Source organism: Sander lucioperca, chromosome 3 (genome assembly GCF_008315115.2).
Source record: "Sander lucioperca isolate FBNREF2018 chromosome 3, SLUC_FBN_1.2, whole genome shotgun sequence".
Taxonomy (NCBI): domain Eukaryota; kingdom Metazoa; phylum Chordata; class Actinopteri; order Perciformes; family Percidae; genus Sander; species Sander lucioperca.
In genome coordinates, this window is record NC_050175.1 from 22549785 (window position 1) to 22572900 (window position 23116).

General features: G+C 41.4%; 1 protein-coding gene across 3 annotated transcripts in view; it reads left to right on the forward strand.

Moving 5' to 3' along the window:
* Nucleotides 1-23116, forward strand: part of ankrd11 (ankyrin repeat domain 11) — a 121040-nt gene that overhangs the window by 17062 nt on the left and 80862 nt on the right. For 2 of the 3 annotated variants that reach the window (XM_031276568.2, XM_031276570.2), the window contains exon 2: nt 16851-16928. The gene's annotated coding sequence lies outside the window, so the exon portion shown is untranslated. Of the gene's footprint in view, nt 1-11294; nt 11310-16850; nt 16929-23116 lie in introns of those variants that run through there. The other variant, XM_031276569.2, reaches the window with a different exon arrangement.

Sequence of the window (23116 nt, forward strand, 5' to 3'; positions counted from 1 at the left end):
GGTTCAAAATTGAAATCTATTTCAAGCTACAGCTGTTCTATTATGAATGTTTTTCCTATTTAATTATTAATGTGGGGCTAAATTTGGATTGGTTGGTTGATAGAGTCCATCAACATTAAAAGGAGTATGGTCAATTCTACCTTCTACTTTTCCTTTACCGTGCCAGCCCTGCATACCTTTTCTTGATGACTACGTGGAATTGTGCAGATGTGGTTATGGCGATATATATATATAAAAAATCTCCAAATATCTGTTTTGCACAAACCCACACATGCTTATTGTACTTATGCAACATATGTTTTCAGTTTCATCATATCACCCTCTGTGATTCTTGGACAGATTAGATTGTCTGCTGAACTCAGCCATGTGGTGCCCTGTTAAGCTTGATGTAAGCGTTGGATATAATCGCAGCCGACACCGAGTGTGGGCCTCCGTAGATGGTGCGCGCGCTACTAGAATGCACAAAGACGTTTATGCTCAACGCATTGTTCGTTGCAGTATTCTTTGAAAGGGTGTGAAACAAAGTGTCGCTCTCTGTCCACATATTTAAGGCTGCTTGACTCTGTGGTCTGTCTATAAAGAATCATACAGATGTTTGTACAGGCGAACCTGCTCTTCCCAGCCGACCACGTTGAACTGAAAGCGCAGTGGGCGTGAGTTACAAAAATTCAGAGGTGCACGACCACACGCCGCAACAGCTTGCGGAGCCTTCGCGCTGGAAACGACAGCTGTCGTGACGTCATTTTATGGCGCTCACGCCCGGAACGCTGTGGCTACCATAAACTTAGCGTTATGGTTCGCCGTTAAATCTACGCCGTAGGACCCTACACCTTCCCCCACGCCGTAGCCTGACGTTCCCCTCCCCAGAAATGTAACTACACGTCGCAGCGACGCAGGTCGCAACAACTGTGATTGCTCCACTTGGCTGGGCTTGGCAGCGTCGCATTTCCCCCCACTCCTTTCTGGATTCTCCTTCTCCGTAAACAACATGAAATCAAGGAGAGAGTTATTTTTTCCTGCCATAGCTTTCTGACCATGGCCAGAAAGCTTCCACTTTCTCTCTGCCACATTTTCCTTTACATCTCAGAGCCCAGCAGTACGCTTGCATACTGCATCCTCACATACTCGTCTCCCTTCTCCCCTAACTCTCTGTCAATCTCCTCCCCCATCTCCACCTCTATGCAGTAGCCCTGGTTCCTCAGGAAGCACTGCTTGCAGGAAGCTAAGGGCGTTGAACCTAACTGTTTGCCTTGTTTTCCTCCCCTTTGATAAAAATCATAGTAAACTATGCGCACACACCGACAGCCTTTGTGTTTTTCAGCTTTCACATTTGCTGCATTTTGTGTACAGTAATGGAGGATACTTGCCATGCCTTTTCTGATGTCCCAATTGCACGGAGTGCATATGTGATTTTATTTTTATTTTTTTACTGTACCTGACTGTGGAACTGATAGAGGTCGTTCTTCTGTGTGTAAGGTAGCAAGAGGGTGGCTACTGATCGCATAACCATAAAGTTCAATTCACACACACATCTGTAAGAAAGTGCATCGCATCACTCCAGTTCTGATGTCTCTTGAATTGATTTTAAAATACTATTTTATACTGTTTATAAAGCACTGAATGGTTTAGGGCCAAAATACATTTCTGATGTCTGGGACAGGTCTGCTTTCTGTCCCTAGAGTCAGAACTAAACACAGAGAAGCAGAGTTCAGTTTTTATGCAGCATACATGTGGAACAAACTCCCAGAAAACAGCAGGTCTGATGCAACTCTCAGTTCTTCTAAATCAAGGCTTAAGACTTTTTTTGGTGCTGCTTTTTATAAAATCAAGTAATTGTTTAGTTTTTTTACACTACACTTTTATTGTCGTATTTTATACCTTTAAAACCTTCCTCTATTTTAGCTTGTTTTTATTTTCAATTGTCTTTAAAGTCCAAGTAAAGCAAAATCAGTGATTTCTTTCTAAACGCATTATACATGTTAGAAAATACTTGTTAAAAACGTGAAAGGATTGTAAGATATATATATATATATATATATATATATATATATATATATATATATATATATATATATATATATATAGTAAATGTTCTATTATTATTATTATTATTGTTAGAAATGGTTTGTGTCAAAAATTGTTGTGTGCCATGGTGTTTTTCCCTGCTAAAGAGTTAGTTGTGGGTTATTAATTGTTGTGTTGAAAGTTATAACCTTTAGTAAGAAGGGTATGCAGTTAATCAGGGTCCCCTCTCAATACACTCACATCTTGCCCGAATTGGCTTTAAAAATGTACACTAAGCATTTGTATTAAATGGCCACCATCTGAAGTCCTGTATTTTTCTTCCTGAGTGTGCACATGGCTGCAGTCATACCTCCACCGAAGCGATTAGCGAGAGCTGTCCCTTGCTTTTAATCTGGAGGAGTTCAAAGCCCTTTGCAGTAGACTAGTGTGATTTCTCTTTCCCCTCCTTGGAGTCAGAGAAAAAAATAACATATACATTCACAGCGCGTGAGTGTGTATGTTCATGGTATACAGCCCTCATTGGGAATCGGTGTTAACATTAGTAGCTTAAGTATACTCTACCCCAGATAGTGTTGTAATGTACCATGTTTATTGTCAGTGATAACTCTAGGGAGTTTTATTGTCTTATCGTATACATGCAGAACCACGGATTGCTGTGCGATTTCCCCACTCTGTATGCTTTGCAGTAGTTTCACACTCCTTTGATTCATGCACACCCCGCTCTGGCGTTTAGACAGCTTTCCAATGAGGCTGAAATGAGAAATCTAAAGCTGCAGTAGAGCTGAAGATCTCTGCCCGAACCCGACAGGATCCGTCGGGTCCCGTCGGATTCGGTCTTAATTTCTATCATTTTACACGGCACGGACTCGGGCTTGCGCTCCAGGTTGCGTGGTAAATGAGCGGTCAGGTGGTGCGTTTCGATTAGCGCGAAAATGGATGCTGAGGAGGTGAAACAGAGGCTGGCCTCTGGAGGACTCATTTTATTTCTTTGTTCCAACTTCCAAGTGGCCTATAGCCTATGTTAGTCATGAATAAATGATGTTAAAAAATGTATAAATGACTCATTCTTGACGAAAGACAAAAGAGTTGTGTGCCTGCGACGCACTTTTAAGGCCCGATTACAGCTCTAAGCTGCAGACACACCAACCCAACGGCCGACCCTCGGCAGAAAAGGCAGTCGGGCTGATCAGTCTCCCCAAATTGGTCAAAAAAGTGCCTCGGAACACACCAGAGCGACGAGACGTAATACATCTCCATAACAGCAGGCGGCGCTAATCTGTATTGTCGCCCAAAAATGAAAACCGGCAGCTGATTGGACGCATGCGTCACGTGGGTCTGGTTTCTCCAGAAATTCAAAGACATACTGTCACGGCGGCTTGTTCAGAATACGATCTCATATTGTACTAAAATAGTTCACCAAACGTGTTTCTGAAATAGGCATAGCCATGCAGTTGCTGAATCTGTCTTCGTTTCAGATCAACAAAGGTCAGTTTAAAAGATTTTCGTCAGATTTTGAGAGACTCTAGTCACGCTCATTCCGCTCCCCGTTTCTGGGTTAGCACTATACCAATCAGATGGGTCCTTTGAGTCCGACTGCCAGCAGTGCCCGCCCCGCCGATTATACATGTCAAATCGGCCAAAATGAAGGACGACGGCCCCTCGGGCCGACGACGGCACGGAACACACCGAACAGACTCGAGTCACTGACCTCGCCAGACTGTCCAACGGCCGATTATCGGCTTGGTGTGTCAGCGCCTTAAGAGAAAAACTCAGGAAAGTTTGTGTGTGGCTCAAGCCTGTCAAAAGGGAGAAGAGGGACACTGACATCCTTGTTAAGGTGACCGTGGCATCATGCATGATGCGTATACTAGGGGTGTAACGGTACGCAAAAATCACGGTTCGGTAAGTACCTCGGTTTTAAAGTCACGGTTCGGTTCATTTTCGGTACAGTAAGGGAAAGAAATGCAAACATTAAACTGCAGGTTGTTTATTACTATAAACTTTTTAACAATTTGTTTACACTTTTTTAAATACTTTTTAATAAAATATAATAAATTTTATATATATATATATATAAAATAAAAAAAGAATAAGAAATAAAATACTGCTGCAAAGTTCTCCACTAAATAAAATACTCAGTCTCAAACCAATATCGCATAATAAAATATAATGAAAAATATAAATAAATAACTATGGATTACAGTGCAGCATTATCAATCCCAGCTTGTCAACAACCGAGTATGGTCGTAGATCAGCTGCTATAAAAACACCAATTGCCTTCGTTATTGTGTTGGCCCGATCGGAATTACCAGCAAAGGTCTGTTTAAATGCCAACGGGAGCTGCGTTTGAATTACGGTCGTTTTTTTCCTTGTAGTAGTGATGTTCACACTCGCGTGGTGCCTTTTCAAGTGCGTTAACAAGTTTGAAGTGTTGCCAGAAACATACCCGATCATTACTGAGCAATGTCGGCACACTGCTTTCGTCTTATCGACTAGTCTTTGTCCGTTGACGTATTTCACTGGGAAACCGAAGTGTTCCCAAACAGGAGACCTTAATGATATGGGTGGCTCTTCGAGCTCCGGCTTGTCCGTACTGTCTATGGGCTTGTCTGCATTGGCCATGACGCTAGCTAGCGAGAAGCTGGGCTAAAGCGTGCCGTGTATGTTGTTGTACAGCGCGCGTACTGTGTGATTATTATTTTTTTCCCCGAACCACTTCAGCGGAAATCCCGCCCTGCAGTCGATTTCATTGGTTTAGGTTACAGTGACGGCGGGTAGGTTTAGAGATCAGTGTTTGGTGTAGGCAATCTGTACAGTGATTGACATATTGACATGACCAATGAAAACTTTAGAATCAGCTGCAGGGCGGGATTTGCGCTGAACGCGGAGACTTCCGCCACTTAATATGTTCTTGTGACACGAAAATTTACCTATGTTCCGCACACAAAAGATTGCATTCGGTGCACATGCGCACCGTACTGAAAGCCCTGTACCGAAACAGTCCAGTACGAATACACGTACCGTTACACCCCTACCGTATACACTTTCACATGCAGCAAGCTATCAAACCTTCACTGTGGAACCATACTGTCACATAATCTTTCTGGTCGTGTTTGCTCCATATTGTAAAGAGGCATGTTGTATTTTGAAGAACAGAAATTGGATTGATATAAATCTGAGTTTCACATCCATATGTAGAACTGGTGAGCTGGCTTTATAGCTGAATATATGATTTAATGTGTGGAGACAATGTGTGTCAACTGAAGATATTTATTAAATTGCTACTTTTTAACTGAATTGTGTGGGTGAACGGATGGCCGCAGGCATCCAGAACTGACACAGTCGACGTGTTCTGTGGTGTTAGAGCATGTGCGGGTGTTGATGTCGATAATGTACCATGTGCTGCTGCTCCTCCATTTCCAATATTCAAAGAGCTCTTTTCTCTTTTTTCTTTCACCGCAACCATGGCAACAGAAAATGACAAATGGCAGAACTGTGGAAACGCTCAGGTTGTGTGTGAGGCTGAATGACAGAGCAAGCTTTCTTTGTAGAGAATCAAATCACAGTGTGAGTGAATAGGCTGGCTATCCTTACTGTAAAATGCCATTTTTTAAAAACAGTGCTTATTTAGTTGCAAGATAGTTGAATGAAACTTTGCTTCTCAAATGAAATCTACCTTTTGCCAGACATTTGGCAATTAAGTACCGGAGGCTGAAGTGCCACATCCCAGTTCTTATCTCAATATGCAATATCATGATTAGGGATAGGAATATATACAGTGGACTCGTCCACTAGACACTGCAGAGCCGGTATCAGCATTAGTGAGAATGTGTGCGGTTTTCTTGTTTTTTATTGCATGTACACGGCCACTAATGAAGACAACCAGAAAATATTGGTTGCTGTGAATTTAGCGAAGTTAGTAACATGCGTTAATGGGACATGAATGCACTCTTGATTTGTAATCAAGAAACAAGTCCATTTTAGACAAAGGATAAGGGGATTTTATCTTTCCTACAAAAGACTGAATGATATGATTGTGTTCTGCTCTGTGTGCGTGTTATGGAAAAAAGTGGAGTGATAAAGACTAAAAGCCAGAGTGTATGAGCTTACCTGAAATTATTTAGCCATTAGTCATTGACCAAAGCTATGAAAAAGAGTGCTTTGACAACTCACGGGTATTAGAATCCACCATTTAGTCCGCCTGTGTGGGGAAAAATGCTCTTCTACCTTGGTATATTATTTTACAACTGACAAGAGAAGAAATCAATGTCCAGTAGCCAAGATGTGCCAGTGGAGATAGCGAGTCTGAAAAGTACTGCTGTTTTTCTAGAGCGTCATCCAGTGCTGTAAAATAGAACAGTGGCATATTCTGTTGCAGGGCAGTAAGTACACCCACGCCAACCCACGTCTTGTTGACACTGATGTGTAGGTTTATATAAAAAAAAATAATAGAAGAGCCTGTTTTGACGTGCATCTTTCAGACAAGTGTGTTTTCAACACGTGTTCGAAGTCAGCAGTGTTGCAGTGTGTGAAATGAGCAAATGTGACATTAACATTGTGACATTAACTAGTCTAGAGCAGCCGTTTAGTATCATTGCTTTAACCTTTCAATAGCTAGAGTATATGTAATGTAGTTTTATTTATACAGGAACAGTACACAATTAAACATTAACCTGAGAGATGCATTTTCCGCCCGATAAGTATAAGTGCAGAAATGATTGGTGCAAAACTTGGACGAGCAGCTTGGTCCACCTTAAAGGTCAGCCCACCTTAAGTTAGTGAGCCTGTGCTGTAGTTGTCACTAGCTCCGTGGCTAACCCTCTTAAACCAGCAGATAGCAAGCAGGCAGGACACAGGATTTTTGCTTGGGTCTTGAGGAGTTGTAGCAAGTATTCACTGTCAGATAAACTGTACACAGACTGCGCTGCTACGTTCACAGCTATAATGTTGCTGCTAAATTCATGCTCAGCGACAAATGCACCTCCCTCTCTATTTTTCCTCTCTCTCTCCACCGCAAACTTGTTGACGTGTGGGCTGCAGCTGCCGCTGTGTGCGCAACATGCATGGTGTCTGTGTGTGTGTGTGTGTGTGTGTGTGTGTGTGTGTGTGTGGCTGTGACAATGTTTGTGCCACTGTACGTGAACCATCATGCGGCATATGTGTAGAAGACAATGAGGGGATGCCCATCCCCTGCGCTGGCTTGTCGTCCAGATGCTGTTGACATTATTTTTACGTTCAATTGCTTAGGTAGTGCGCAAAAAGGCTTAGGTGCTGCGCATAAGCCGTATAATGGAAGAGAAAACCCTGGAAAGTAAATTTCAAAAACGAATTTATTATGTAAGAGATAAAAATACATTAGCAGCTTCTAAACTGTGGATTTACTTGCTCCTCTCATTTTCATATCATTGTTAATTGATGAATACTTTTGGGTGTTAGACTGCCTTGCAGACACCCTGGGCTCTGGTGACTTGTTTTTGACATTTTACACAATTTATGATATAGACTAATTAATTGATAAAGTATTGAAAGAAACGGATACTTAATGATAATCTGAAGTTGTAGTGGGTGGAACTGATTAGATTGGCCGCTGAGGTGACTTGGCAGATCCAAAGCTGATTTGTCTTAACATCAGAATTAATTCAATTGTCAACATTAATTACATCCAAAGCCAAGGTTTGCTTGGCCCCCCTCTGCATTCTCATGGTTTGGCCTATAATAAGATTTAAAAGAGCAGAAAACAAGCTGCGCATTCAAATAAACATCCTTGTTTCAAACATTTCATAGAAAGTGTCCTACAGCAATATTGGGCAGAAATAGGATAGGATAGATTGTTTTTACATGTGTATTTAAAGACTTTTAAGTGATAATATAGTTTTGTGCTTCACTGAATTGCTGGCTTTGGTGGTGATATCAATCACAAATAACAGACTTAGGGATTTAACACGCAATAAATCTGGCTAGATTGCACTATTTTTTTTTTTCACAGCCCCGGTTGTAATTGGTCATAATACTTGAGCCCACCATGCATGATTTTGGTTTATACCCTAACTTCTTTATATGAATCCCTGTGATGAGTAACTGGGTACAGTCCAATGGATGTTTCACCTTGTCAGATAGGACTGTATTTAGCAGGTACGAGACTTTTTGGTTGAGCTTTTGTCTTGTTGATGAGGCCTTTGATTAATTGAATTAAACATTGATTAATGTTTATGAAGCAGCTCTGAACAGCAATATTATGAAGGTTTCAACCACTATGTTGTTGTTGTTGTTGCTATCTTCATTTTCGTTCCAGCTACGTCAGTGAAAACTCTCTGTGTTATGTACTGGGAATGTTTAAATGGCACAGGCTGTATATTAAGAACACATGCAAGTTTTAGGTTGAGGCCACCATTTAAAAAAAACAAACCTCTTTTGAATGTGAAGATTTTTTTTTCCCAATCCAGAGAGCTTGTTACCTTGACAACAGCAGAAGATTCATAGCAAGGGGAGCTGAGCTGAGCTTGCCGCGGCATGGCTGAGCCGAACAAACAAGCGCTGTTGCTTACTGTGTCACGAGTACGGCTGCCTTCTTTTTGCAGCCCTTCTCTTCCTCCTCCTCCTCCTCCCCTGACTTATCTGCCTTCATTTAATATCAGGTTTTTATTAGCTGGTTTGTTATTCAGCTGGTATCAACCAATCCCAGCCGTCTGACAGACTCACCTTTTTATCTTTTGTTATCTAGAAAAAAACTCCCCGCTCTCTCTTTCACCCATTCTCATCCTCCTCTTTGCATTTGCTTTTTATTACGTCGTCTATGCTAATGCTTAATCTCGCACTAGTGTGTTTGGTCTTTAGATTCAACTGATTCAGATAGAGCTGCCAATGTGCTGTCTGTGTTGGTTGCTCATGCTGGAAATATCAGTGTGTTGTGGTCCCTCCCTGCAGAAGCCAGGCTTTATGAATAATGTAGATGTTTTTGAAGATGAGAGGTGTGGTGTGCATCTTTTTCTTTCTCCTCCCCCTGGCCCATCTCCCTCTTCCCCCAGCTGTCTCCCCACACCCTCCAGTGTCCGATTTCCCCTCCAGTGTTTGAGCATAGAAGAGCAGAGGACTCAATCTAATTAGTGGAGCTATTACAATAAGCTCCGATACCTGATGCTTTGACATACTGCAGGCCGAACCCAGGTGGTTGTATTGAGCTGCTGTTGCTTCCTATTGTTTATTTGGTTTCAGACGTAACATAGGGGTGGGTTCATTATCGACATTGGGGCTGCTGAGGGATTTTTTGAGTTAGTTAAAAGAAAGTATCACTAGAAAACTGCACTTTAAAATGTTAACTATCATTCTCTTTTATTGGTGCCTTTTTTTGTGATCACTTCAATGTTCACTTTGTTTTATAAAGTTGGAAGTAATTTCATTTCACATGTAATTTGTTGCATTTTAGCAGTATACTGAAAGCATTAGAAAAGCAGTGTGTGTATATATATATATATATATATATATATATATATATATTTTTTTTTTTTTTTTTTTTTTTGTTTGTTTATCGAAAGTAATTTCGTTATTGCAGAGTGGGAGGTTTGTCACAATATAACTAAACAGTATAAACTTGTTTGACTAAAAAAAATCACAATAGGTTATATATTTGGTTTTCTATATTTGGCTAGTTGGGTAATCGATCTCATAAGTATTTTTTGAACATCAGTAATCAAAGTTCATTTGAAATATTTCTATTAATCAAAAGCACATTGCTGTGGCAGAATTATTACTGTAATGTGGATAATAATTTTATTGTAGATAGGGATGTAACAGTATGAAAATTTAACCTCATGTTTATAGTGACCAAAATGATCGTGGTTTTTGGTATTATCGCGGTATTTTTAAAAGTATGTTCAGAAAGCACTGATAGGCCTACACAAGCTGAAATCATTTCAAAAAGTGTAACAGTGTTTATTATATTACAAAAATATAGGCAATAGGCTGATAAATGTCCTGAGCGCTGTGATGATTCCAACTTCAAGAAACGCACGTTGGAGGCTACGCACTGCGCCTGCGCGGCAACTTCAGGAGACTCGGATGAAGCTGGGTAGGATTAAAACACACGGCTTCAACACCATGGTAATCCACCGTGATAATGATATTTTAAATGAAAACGGTAATTGTTATCGTCAAGATTTTTATTGTGGTTTACCGTTAAACCGGTAATCGTTACATCCCTAATCGTAGAATGACAGATTAGAGAGTGGACGTTCACACCGAAAACAGTCCTGTGTTAAAATAACTATTGCCGTGCCCGTTGAAAACCTGCCTGTTCGGAACAGAACGATTGCTGAAACCTGTGGTATTGCTGCTGGCAGCTTTCTCATGGAATCCCTCATCCAAAAAACTACAAACTAGACACTGCGCTTCCTTGGGTCCTGATCAATACACAAATAACAGTTGCGTCACATACCCAAGTCGCAGCTACTCACAGTCAGAAACACTGATGAAATACACTTTGGTTCACAGTAAAAAAACGCCAAGAGCAGACTTTAGGCGTTCTAGGCAACTGCCTGGGGGGCTGTCTTAAAATGGCTCAAACAGCTATAGATTTTTATGTTGTTGGCCACCGGTGAAGTAAATTGATAATGCCTCTCTTTCACTCTTCACTTTAAGTAAACATTTGAATGCAGGACTTGTACTGTACGGTATTAATAGTTTTACTGAAGAAAAAAATATTTTGAGTAGAGTTCACGTCGGTAAGTAATCTATCAGAAGTGTGCACTTCCACATATTTGGTTGGCCAACGCAGCACCTTGCCGGGTGACGTCTCGTAGCTTTCCAACAAAAGTTGAGCCATGTTTAATTTGAATGCAGGACAGCCCTGCGTTTTCTCGGCTGGACCCTCTGCATTGGCACCCCCACTATGTTGACAGAGTGGCCTCATCCAAATCAATAAGAGGGCTGCATTTTTTCATACAGGGCTAAAGTCGGTCCGAACACAACCTTAGACCCATTTCGATCCATGGGACCGTATTTGTTTTTAACACATTGCTATTGATTGGACAGCAAACAACACAACTTTAAGCTAATGTAATATTACAGAAGTCCATTACCAGACTGCTTTGGCTAAACATGCTTTATTTCATCAAGCCCAACAGCACTACTTGTTAGGTTTGTCTTGCTTAGATTCTGTGCCAACATTTCTAATCCTGTGCTTACTATGTCCCTCAAATGAACTCCACAAAAGGCTGCAGTGTGATTGTGAATCCATCTCCCTGCATGATGTGAACGAGGCTTGTCACGCTTTATGAAATCAGACAGAGGTCAGCGCTGTTGTTCCAGGTCGGCTTTCAGCTGGCTCTGATCTGCTCTCTGATAGGACAGGCAGACACAGGACTGGCTGGAGAGGTGCTCTGTTGCCCTGGGGGGCACACTGGTGTGTTTCGTGTTATATGGTCCTGATTTCCCATATAAATGCAGCAGCGATACCAGTTTGTTGTAATGGAAGATCTTCTTGTAATCAGATGCCAAATGACAGAGAAGCAAGACAAAAGATGCTTGTGTCCTGAAGCCAGCATTAGAGCCCCTGTCTCCTCCTTAATCCCACAGTATCAAGGGGAGGTCTCACTCACACACACACACACACACACACACACACACACACACACACACACACACACACACACACACACACACACATCATGTGCCACCACTGGTCATCAACATGGAACCAGCGGTCTCTCTGTTCCATTGTTTTAAGCTTATTTAAGCGCTGTAAAACGCACTGCTGATATTTCAGCTGTTAGATAACAGGGACATGTCCAGTGAACATGCAGAAGAATTAAATATGCAGACATGTTGTCATGGTGATGCTGAACTAGAGATGTGCTGTAATTATGCATGATAATGCTGAATGTTTGGCCTCGGCTTCAAATGGTGTGGAGGCAGTCCTTTTGACATAAGGCTAGGTTAAATGAAGCCCAACTTTAGCTTGGAGTTTGAGCTTCCACCTCTGACCTTTTCATTAGCTTCATTGCATGGTCTAGTGCACAAATATTACATATCTTATATTAGGGATGCTAAGCTCCAGACACAGAGACGGTGACTCTGCAAAATGGTCTCGGGGAAGGAACTTTGTGGAACATTTGCACCCTGATAAAAGATTTATATAACAAGATATAATAAAAGGTGACGTTAACTGTTCACACAATACAGTAGCGTGAGCTATTTAAATTAGCTGGATACATGGTTAAACGTAATTTGCTCTTATCAGTGTATCGCCCTGTGTAACGATAATTCGTTCACCATAATCCTGCCACAATCGGTCCCAAAATGTCCCAGTTAGTAGATGCCGTAACATTAAACATATTCTTTGTAAATCTTTACAATAATTCTCCCCAAAAGAACCAAGCAGGCCTGCCTTGTTGCACAATTCAAATTTCCTTCAAAACATGCCATTTTCAGGGTGTAGCTTGCTGGCTTGAAGTTTGTTGTTGTTTCCCGAAATACACAGTTTTGCAAGGCGAAGGACATCCGGTATCCAGTAAGTGAACTGTCGTTGATGCAGACTAGGCAGTCATGCAACACAGGCTTTACATGCTGAAGGCGAAGCAATGTTTGCGGTCTGGACGTTTTTCATGGTGAAAAAATTGTATTGCAGTATACAATACTTGCAAGGTCGAAATAATGCAAGGAGGATGCCATGTCAAATCCTTCCAACACCACCAATTCGATCACTCAAATGAAGAACTGCCATCCATAAGTTCACAAACAATATCAGGGGTAAGTTACTAGCAAGCATCCTAAATGCAAACTGCGGCCGCTGCAGCCCACACATAAGGGAGTGTGCGGTGGAGGGAGAAAAGAAGAGAGATGGAGGTGTGACGACAAAGTTAGCAGTTACGCTATAGCTGTGAACGTAGCAGTGCACAGTGTGTACAGCTTATTTGTCGGTGAATAAATGCTACAACTCTTTAAGATCCAAGCCGTGTTTTGCTTGCTACCTGCTGGTCAAAGTGAAAGGGGTTAGCCACGGAGCTAGCAATACCTTCAGCACAGGCTCAGTAACTCGAGATGGGCTGGCTCTACGGTGGACCATCTGTTCAAGTTAACTTTTGCAGAGCGATAGCTGAAGAAAAAAGCTGCCTGTAAAACCCAGCGTTAGAACGTTATAGAACTCTCTCTCTCTCTCTCTCTCCCCCACCCTCTCTTGGCCGAGACACGGGTGCGCAGCGTGCAGTTCACTGTGGCGCTGTCTCGCGCAGACCACTCTTTCTCTGTTTAAATGAGTCGTGAAACGGATAGCAAAATCTAACTCTACTTTTAATGATATTAAACAAAGAGAAATGTTCTCCCTTTTGTCCTATAATGGTCATAAATCAATACTAGAGTAGCCTATTTCCTTGTTTAGTGCTACAATTAATAAAATGCAGAGGAGGAGAAAAGAGCATCTGTCTTCACAAAAATCATCTGTTGAGTGTTTGATGGTAATTTATTTGTGCTGTAGAACGTAATCACTGTGAAACAATAACATAATCTTTATTTCTCTCTGTCATTTAGCGACTTACAATTGCTATACATGTCAGAGGCCACACGCCTCTGGAGCAACTATGGGTTAAGTGCCTTGCTCAGGGACACATTGGTTGATGTATCGCAGTGGGAATTGAACCCAGATCTCAAGGGTTGACACCAAAGGCACGTGTCATAGCCACTGCACCATCACCACCCAAACTGTCTACTGTACAATGACAAATTCAAGTACAAAACAACTGGTCTCAACTACTGCCAGAAAACGCTTGGTTACGTTGTAACCTTAGTTCTCTGAGTGAAGAGACTGTCTCTCCAGCGTACATATGGAATAAGTAACGGTGCAACTGTTAGTTATACAGGAGAGACGCCAGTCATTTGAGTTTGTGGCAAAACCTTTCAGTGCTGGTTTTTCATTTTGTGACTTGATTGAATAAAGGACTATTTTTCCAGTCTTATTTCTTCATTGAAGTTTTTTTATAAATATTAATATAGTGTTAAAATCTCGTCTCGATCTCGTGAACCCAATCTCGTGTCTCGTCTGGTCTCGTGAGCTGGGTGACTCGTCACACCTGGCTCTATGATTTATGGGCTTTCCAAAAAAACTTTTTGTTGAAAATAAATGTGCCAGTTTATGCACACCTGTGCATGCATATTTTTTTTTGTCTATCTAGTGATTTATCTGATTGAGGATGTAATTGATGTTTTGTGTAAATTTGGCCCGTCAGCAGTTTTTGTGTGTGTGCTACACATAATGTGTCACTCTTTCATTCTCTCCTGGTGTAGCTTAGTCAAAGCTAATTAGCTAGGAAGCAACCGTCACTAAGGAGCACTTCAATGCCACCCAGTGCACAACCACTCCAGTCTTGTAAACATATTGGGTTAGTTGGAAATTTCTTCCTCAACACAGTTCTGTTTCTACCATTAATGCTGATGGAAGCAACGGAAATATGCATGTCCAGAGGAAAACGGTGACAGTCATTTTTCAATAATATGTGTGCATGCAAAAGCATTTTGTATGAGATCTTTCCATTTGAATAAATACAAGGACTACATTTTTGGGAAAATGCAAGGGTTGGGTTATGCTCGAAAATAACTAGTTTGAATGATGTGATAGTGCATAGTGAAAAACCAGCATTCATAGGAAGGGGAAGACGCGATATTGTTTGAAATTCTGGGATAACACCTCACATTTTCAGACGTATTTCCTCTCCTGCAAGGCATTCATAGTGTTGCACTTTGTTGCCTACATGAAAGGTGATAGAAATGTATGTGTAGAGAATAAAAAGAGAGTGCTTTCTCACCTTTGCAGTGGGTGTAAACGTATTGTCGGTATTCTAAAAGTGCAGGAATGGTCGGACACAGCTGCCCAATTCCAACGTCGGCAACATAGTAAAAACATTCTAACTAGACTGAGTTTAACCTTGACGAGAGCTGGTGCATCCTGTGTATTTCTATACCTATTAGTAATGTTGTCCATATCATCTCAGTTCTTGTGGCCAAAGGAATGTGTCCTGTATGTTGTCTTCTTGTTTCATGAAGAGGAGTGTTATTTGAAGTGTGTTGTATAGTGCCCTGTAAGGTTTTGTAAAGTAAAATGAAAAATATCAGGTTGGTTTGACTGTAGGAGGAAGACTTAAGAGGATAAGCACAGCCTTTCTTTATCCTATCTAATAACAAAATGTTGAAGTTTATTAGTTTAAATGCAATTTTCAACCATTGGCATCTCTAAGAGGCTTTGTACACGTGTGAAATCACTGAAATAAACAATAAGGGATCAATTTTCTTACTGAAACCAGCTCCACCCATGTCACTTTCTGGCAGTTGTCAGTGTAGACATGTTTTATTGTTCAGTAATACTGTTTTTGTTTTTCTTCTTTCAGCTCCATGGTTTGCTAGTGTATATGTTAGGAAATTGTATAATTTAGAGACTAACCTTTTGTGACAAAAGTTTCAGGGTCTGCTTTCAGTGTTATGCTTGTTGGGGTAGCCATGCTTTTTATAGTATACAATTCTTGGTTAAAACTCTTGTCTCTTGGCAGTGTTTGTAGGTGATCATCAAGGGGCATTGTCTGTATTCTGTATCCCAAACTCTTTTATTACAATCCGTCAATCCTGTGCTTCCCGCTGGGAAAGTCCCACAGGTTCCACTCTACTGCAAAGACAAATACGCATCTAACCATCATCCTCCTTACCACTTAGGCCATCCCAGTGAGGTCTGGCCTTAATTTGTCCCACTTACCCACCTGCCACCCCGCCTGTACTATCAGCTGTTACTATCAGTCTATCCTATAAAACCCTGCACGCAGGTCCTATTTGATATTATCGTGTAGCAGGGATATAAATGCACACTTACAAATAATATATAAGCACTGGGGTAAAAGGCATTTCCCAGGCAATCGTAAGTACTTTCTTTTTAAAGGTCCTATGACATGCTGCTTTTTGGATGCTTTTATATAGGCCTCAATGGTCCCCTAATACTGTATCTGAAGTCTCTTTCCGGAAATTCAGCCTTGGTGCAGAATTACAGCCACTAGAGCCAGTCCCACAATGAGCTTTCCTTAGGACGTGCCATTTCTGTGTCTATAGCTTTAATTCATTTCCCCCTTCTCATTTCCCCCTTCTCATTTCCGGGTTCTACTTCTCCATAAACAACATGACATCAAGGACAGGGTTAACTTTTCTTGCTACAGCTTTCCGACCGTGGTCAAAAAGCACAGGGGAGACACTTTGTTTCTCTGTCTCCGCCACCGAAATCAGTACTCACTCAGAAGCTAATCCTGTCACTCTCTCACTCGCTCTACCACACACTCCCCACGCATACACACATACCGGCTCTGCTATTCTTTTAAAGGGATATGCTAGAACGTGCAGACACACCAGCACACAAGTAGAAATCCTCAGAACGGCGTAGGCCACTTACGTGGGCTACGGCGTAGGCTCTGTGTACAGCCTCCGCACAACCATAGATCAGCCTTAAGAATATTATTAAGCAGTTCTTCACAGATGGGTTTGGGGAAAAAAGAGCTATGTTGTCAAATCTGTACTCTTTATCAGCAGGTAGGTGCAGAGCTGGGTTAAAATGGATAAAGACCATGGTTGGAGTGCTCAGTGTTGGGTTGAAGAAACGAAAAGGGCACCAATTGCATGTCAGTGCCACTGTCCTGTTCTTCCATAGGCCTTTATTAGCTTGCCAGAGAACTGTGGATGAACCAATGCTGGGAAGAGAAACATGACCCTCTGCATCCACCCCAATATCCATCCGTTGCAAGGAATGTGAATCTGCTTGTGCTGTCCTAGTAATTAATGCTTGGTTTTGTTTTCATCTTGTTTTTCAGGATTCTGTGGACTCAGACGGCAGGTGTTTTTCTAGTTGGATTTTAGCCCACTGACATTCTCCCACAGCCATGGAATCGGTATGTTGAAGAATAACATCTTTTTGAAATTCTAACCTGATGATCGGTCTGATGCTCAGGCTTCTCAAGGCAGCTTTTATTGACACACTATTAGTAAAGCATTTGTTTCTGAAAAATATGTTTTTTGGCTTTTCGGTTTGTGCTGGCATCATAATACATATGCGTTACATGATGGCGTGTGTTTGGGTGTGGGTATTCTTGTGAACACAGCAACTGGAGAGCACAGGATTGAAATTTCACATTTGCACCTTTTATCTTTTTATCATCGTTCATCTGGAGCATACATCATTTTACCATGTAAGGAATATTGAATACTCCTCTTAAGTCTTAATGCTTTGTGAAATGGAGTTTATGTTAGTGTCAGCCATGTGACACGTGAATACACGTTTTTGGTTTGACATGTTTGTAATTTTCTTAATAAATAACATCATTGCAGTAAAGATACATAATGCAGCTCAAGTACCTCTTGTTTAACCAAACAAACACTGTAGTGCTTCTTGTCTCTTTTAACCAGTGTAAAGAAAGACTGTTTGTGCGTGAGTGTACTTGTATACATATGCTTTCATACTACAAGCATCAGGTTCTCTGCTTTATTGTCTGCCATGCAGGAGGCTGTGTGTGCAGGAGTTGCTTGTACCAACAGGCAGGCTGAAAGCGCAGCAGCATTGAGCTCTATCCACTGGAATGTATGTATTAAGAATGGGGCTTAGTGCACGCCTAACCTCTGCTTTCCTGTCCCTTTGTCTGTCTGTGTGTGTGTGTGTGTGTGTGTCTGTGTCTGTGTGTGGGACTAAAAAGTAGGTCACAGCTTCTCTAGTGCAGAACTAGCATGTGTCCAACAAAAGCCCTCCATTAGCCTCTCTCACTCACACATGCATTGCCCACGCACAAATACACCTTCCTGTTGGTTAGTGTGACTGTAGCTGACAGTCCTGATTAATGTATCATTTTATATTATGAGTGCATGACCACTTTTATTGGATATCTTAATGTTACACGCACAAGTGTTTACTCCAGCACAAGCAAAGTTCCACACCGATCAAACTACTGGCATTGTATACAAGCATCATGGACATAGTTTCAAATTTCTGTCAACAAACGCGCTGCTTAGTTTTAACTTGTAACTGGTTGCGATCATGGATTGCATTCACTGGTTAGGCACGTCAGTCCTGAGGCATATACTTCTAATTTATGTAGAGATAATGCAAAATTAAGATTACTACTCTGTCACAGGCAGGGTATCATCAACAACATGCCAAATCACATAGAGAAATCACAAAACCATTGAATATTACAAAGAATGTGTGGCTTAGTGATCAGTGTCTGGACTGCCTGTGTCCCTGACACCAACAGTAGAAGAACAAGCACTTTATTATTCCCTAATTTGGGAAATTCAATTTTTACAGTCTGTTGTTGTTATTCAGTAGGGCAGGATATCTGCATTGATCTCCTGATTCAATTTTGATTCACAAAGTCCATATTTGGTTATAAATCACTTCAATCCTTAAAGATTCAGTTCAAATAAGTACTAATGATGTCTTTACAGAATTAATTCTGGGATCTTAAATGTCTTCTACATTCAACAAGTGAGCAACACTGTTGTTTCTTTTGGTATAAAATTGTGTAAAGTGCACATTAGGCTGAATTGTAAACATTTCCTGGTTATAAATCTGTGGACCAAGGATTTATTTTCTTTGCAAAACAACTAAAACAAACATCTATATTTCCATAGGCCTACATGCACAAAACAGTTGAGCAAGAATAATTAAAGACCTGCATCACTTGCTAGGCCGTCATCATGCATGAATATGCATAATTTGCATCCACTTTATTATCAACTAGAGTACAGATAGGGCAGAAGCAAGTCTGCTTACTAATTCATCTGCACTGTTTGTGTTGACAAGACATCAGCCTGATATGTGTTAGCTACCCAGCAGGGACAGACTGAATAAAGTACAGTGTTTTCCCTGCCATTATACGGCTTAGGTGCAGTGCCCTTAGGCCGGTTACACACTGACTGCGTCGCATGAGCGTGGCGTTTCTGTTGTGTGTCGGCTGCGTGGATTTTTCTGTCTTTACACACCAGAAACGTGTCTGACGCGGCGCTGCTGCTGCTAGCCTTGTCTGTACACATGTATGTTTCCCATTGATAAAATTAAATGCCATGTTAAACATAAATTTATACTGATTTGATTAGAGACGTCAGCAGAATTGACGGCAAAATATGCTACAGAATATTTTGTTCTGTATTGACAGGTGCAATATTAGAAAATCTAATATGTATTAGTGTCAAAATGACAAACATCTTTTCTTTTTCTATTTTGCCTGGAAACGCTTCCAACACACTTGTGTGTCGCGTGAAAAATAGACGTCGGTCCTATTTCTAGCATGCACACGTTTTCAGCGCGGCTCGAGCGGCGCCTGAGACATGCGTGTCATGCAGGCAGTGTGTAAGCTCTAACCTGTTAACATAGGAGCCGAAATATAAACGGACACACCACGCTGCTGACACGCTCACGCAACACATCCAGTGTGTAACCGGCCTTAGTGTTTTTACATCGCGCCTAAACATAAAAATAATGTAGAGAGCATCTGGACGGGCCGACCATAGACTGCATAGGAGCTGACGTACGGGACGGCTGTCCGTTCCTCGTCTTCTGCACACATGCACGCATAAGGGTTCTCGTACACAGTGGCACAAACAGTGGCACAGCCATACACACTCGCACACACAAAGTAGACATTTTTGCACATCATGCAGCTCTAACTGAACAACTTATAACAAGTAACCACTGTCTACCAATAACATCTAGCTTAGATGTACACACGTTTACTGAGAAAAAGCACAAATGCAAAGATTGATCTCAGGATTTTATGAATCGATATTGGTGCATTCAAATTAATAGGAAAATCCATTCATCCATTTATGTCTGTGTGCCTGTGGCTGTGCACCAGAAAGAGCTGCTATTGTTTACCGCCGAGCTGCCGATATCTGCTTACTATCAGTGAAAACCTAGGAAACTGATCACAAAGCTTATTATGGTGCCAGGAGTGGAGTAGATGCTGTGTCTGTTTGCCTATGGGGGCTGGAAACACACACACACACACACACACACACACACACACACACACACACACACACACAAATCCTCTGCCACTCTCCTCCTCCCTCCCCTCATGTGATGCCAGTCACATGGTTTCCAGGCAAGCAGCTAAGTAAATCAGAATCAGACTTTTATTTTTAACTGCTATAAATCCTCCACCTGGTCTCCTTGGTTAGCAGAACGGACTGAGGTGCCTGGTAATCACTTGACCTTTTCTTCTCGCTCTGTGTTTCTCTTTCTCTATTTGACTGTCTTGGTGCCACTTCCTCCAAGACTCATAAAGCTCATGCCTCATATCTGTCTACCTGCTCCCTATCTGGGTTCCATGTGTGGCAGACAGTGCTCTGCTTTGATATGGAAGTGTGAATATAAAGCCACTATAATGTACTAATGTAGTAGACATCAGTCGTGACTAGAAGACCTTTTCACACATACTGTGCTCTAATGCAGAGACGCTTGAACAAGATTGTAGAGCAAAAGCTGTTGCATAATAAGCATTAAGTTTTTATAACATGACTGAATAAATAGGTCACCTTTTCTTTTACCAGTTACAAATAGTCAGGTATGAGTGTCATTATTGCATGTCATACACAGGCTTTTTGTGTGAGAGTGGTGTCTCCTCTCTATGCTCTAGCCAGCTGTCAGCAGTGCTGATATCATCCGGACTGTTATCTTTCAGCAGAGTTGCTGAGAGAGAGGAGGTATCTGTGTGTTCGATTCGGTGCAGATGAAAGGCTGAAATTCTTGTAATCACACCTTCTCCACTGGTTCCCTCACAGCTCCCCTTCTATTTCCTCCTCTTCCTCTAAAGCAGGGCTTGTTCCTCAGTGGGGATTAGTGTGTGCAGCAGCTCTGAAGAGAGGGAAGTGGGCCCTGCCAGTCACATTACATAACTCGCCACCGCTAGTGCGGCTCGACCTGGCCCGGCTGGAGAGACGACTATAGAGGCTTTGTTTTCCCAGCCTTCCCTTCTTCCTCCCCTCTGCTGCTCCTCCTCCTCCCCCTCAGGCAGGCTGCACACTGATGCCGTATAGAAGGAGTCTGTTTGCAGGGAACAGGCGAGGCACTGTGGCATCAAGTGGGAGAAATACGCTAATAGCAAGCTGAATGGCTCACATCTTAGGCAGAGGAATTTGAGGTCTGCCCTAGGTCGTACAGTTTCAGGGAGATAGGAAGCAAGGGAATGCTGTATTATGCATTACTGCCTGCCCAGGGTCAGGGTCAGTAAAAGTCATATCACATAGTCGACATATGTCTTTTATTGTTTTATGTAGCGTTTTTTTTTTGCAGGGATTTAGTCATTTAATGCCAAGGCTCCCCCTCCCACGTGCAAGTGTTCCACTAAAACAAGTTCCTTCCCTCCCAACTAATTTACAAGGGCACCGTCGCTGCATCCTGGATTTAGCGCCGCCCAAGACAATTCTAATTGTTTTAAAGAAATACAAAAAACCCAGAGGTTTTTTTTTTTTCCTTAGTGTGAAAATGATTATCAGTAATGTGGATATAATGACTAAGTGGGTAAAGGCAAATAATAGAACAGTTACAACAGTCTGGTAAGTTCAGAAAATGACATAACTTTACTGTAATGCAGCCTTTAAAACCATGGATATAATATCGATATATTGCCCAGCTCTTGTCGAGATTGGTCTGGCTATGCAAGACTATTTGAAGAGTGTTGGAGCTCTGTGTCAAATTTCTCAAGGTTGACAGGTTGTAAGATGGTTATTCTTATGGATGAGTATTCCCCTAATTCCATGTGTTTGTGCCATTATCCTGTGCAGTTTGACCACACACACACACACACACACACACACACACACACACACACACACACACACACACACACACACACACTTTCCAACCTGGCAGTCTGCCACTGTTAGTAGGGTGGGAGGTCAATGTGCTCTGTGTAATGCAGGTTCAGACCAGTTAGCTTTCTGAGTGAGTAGAAGTAACTCGTAGGTGTGAGAGCGAAGAAGATAAATTGCAGCAGCTTTATGTACGTCTTGCAGCATTGAGTCCAAAGCTTGTTCTGCATGTTTCCCTTTTGAGGAGTTGTGAAGAAGGAAAACAATTTCGGCACCAGAAGAGACTTACTGTTAGGAGTAGGCTAAAAGCAGTAGCAATGTTTCCATTTACCACCGCAGTAAATAATGTGTCTGAATAACATGCATGTGCCTATAATTAAAGTAAAAGCATATTCAACAAGTTGTCTAGCTTTTGTCTCTTGGATTGCTGATCACAAATGCTGACTACGTACATGCACGCAATATTCCAGTTTTTGACCTTGTTCCGAAAAGACAATATTCCCAATAAGCTGTTTACATTTCTCCTTCTTTTCTTTTGGGCATGCATCTCTACCCCAGGCTTGCAAACGGTTGGCTAGTTGGTTTGTGTACAACAACAATAGCAACGGACATTGCTGACTGTAAGCCGTAAACATGCAAGAGGCCATAAACTGTCACAAACTAAAACCCCAATTGAAACGCATATTCCAAATGTGCTGTATACATGTCCAAAGAATGATTTGGAATAATAGTGAAAGTAGCATGTAAACATACTCAGTTCTGCAACAGTTGTATGTAGAGGTGTGAATCTTCACTGATCTCCCAATTCGATTCAATTACGATTATCATGTCTTCTCTTTGATTCGATATCTTGATGCATCACGGTGCGTCAAATACATTTTTCTATTAAAGCCATATAGGATATTTAATTCATAGCTTTTCAAGCTTCAAAAACAAAACATTCTGCAGTGCTCTAATACTAAAAAAAATTTATACATAAAACTACAGCACTGAGCACATGGCACTTCCTGAATGTGCAAAACATAACAGAATATGTAAACACAAAGATTGTTTGTTGGGCATTTCGTTGTTGTTTATTATCTTTAAGGTTTTGGTTATTTATATTTCTGTTAAGAAACGCATATGTAGAAGGATCATAAAAGCCATCTATTATTGCAAAACCTTTTGGCAATTTTTACAAAGAAAGATTGGCCAACACTAGGGCTGGACGATAAATCGAAAAGTAATCAAAGTTTATTTTTTTTAATCCTGTTAATACTTTCCAACTGTGTGTATT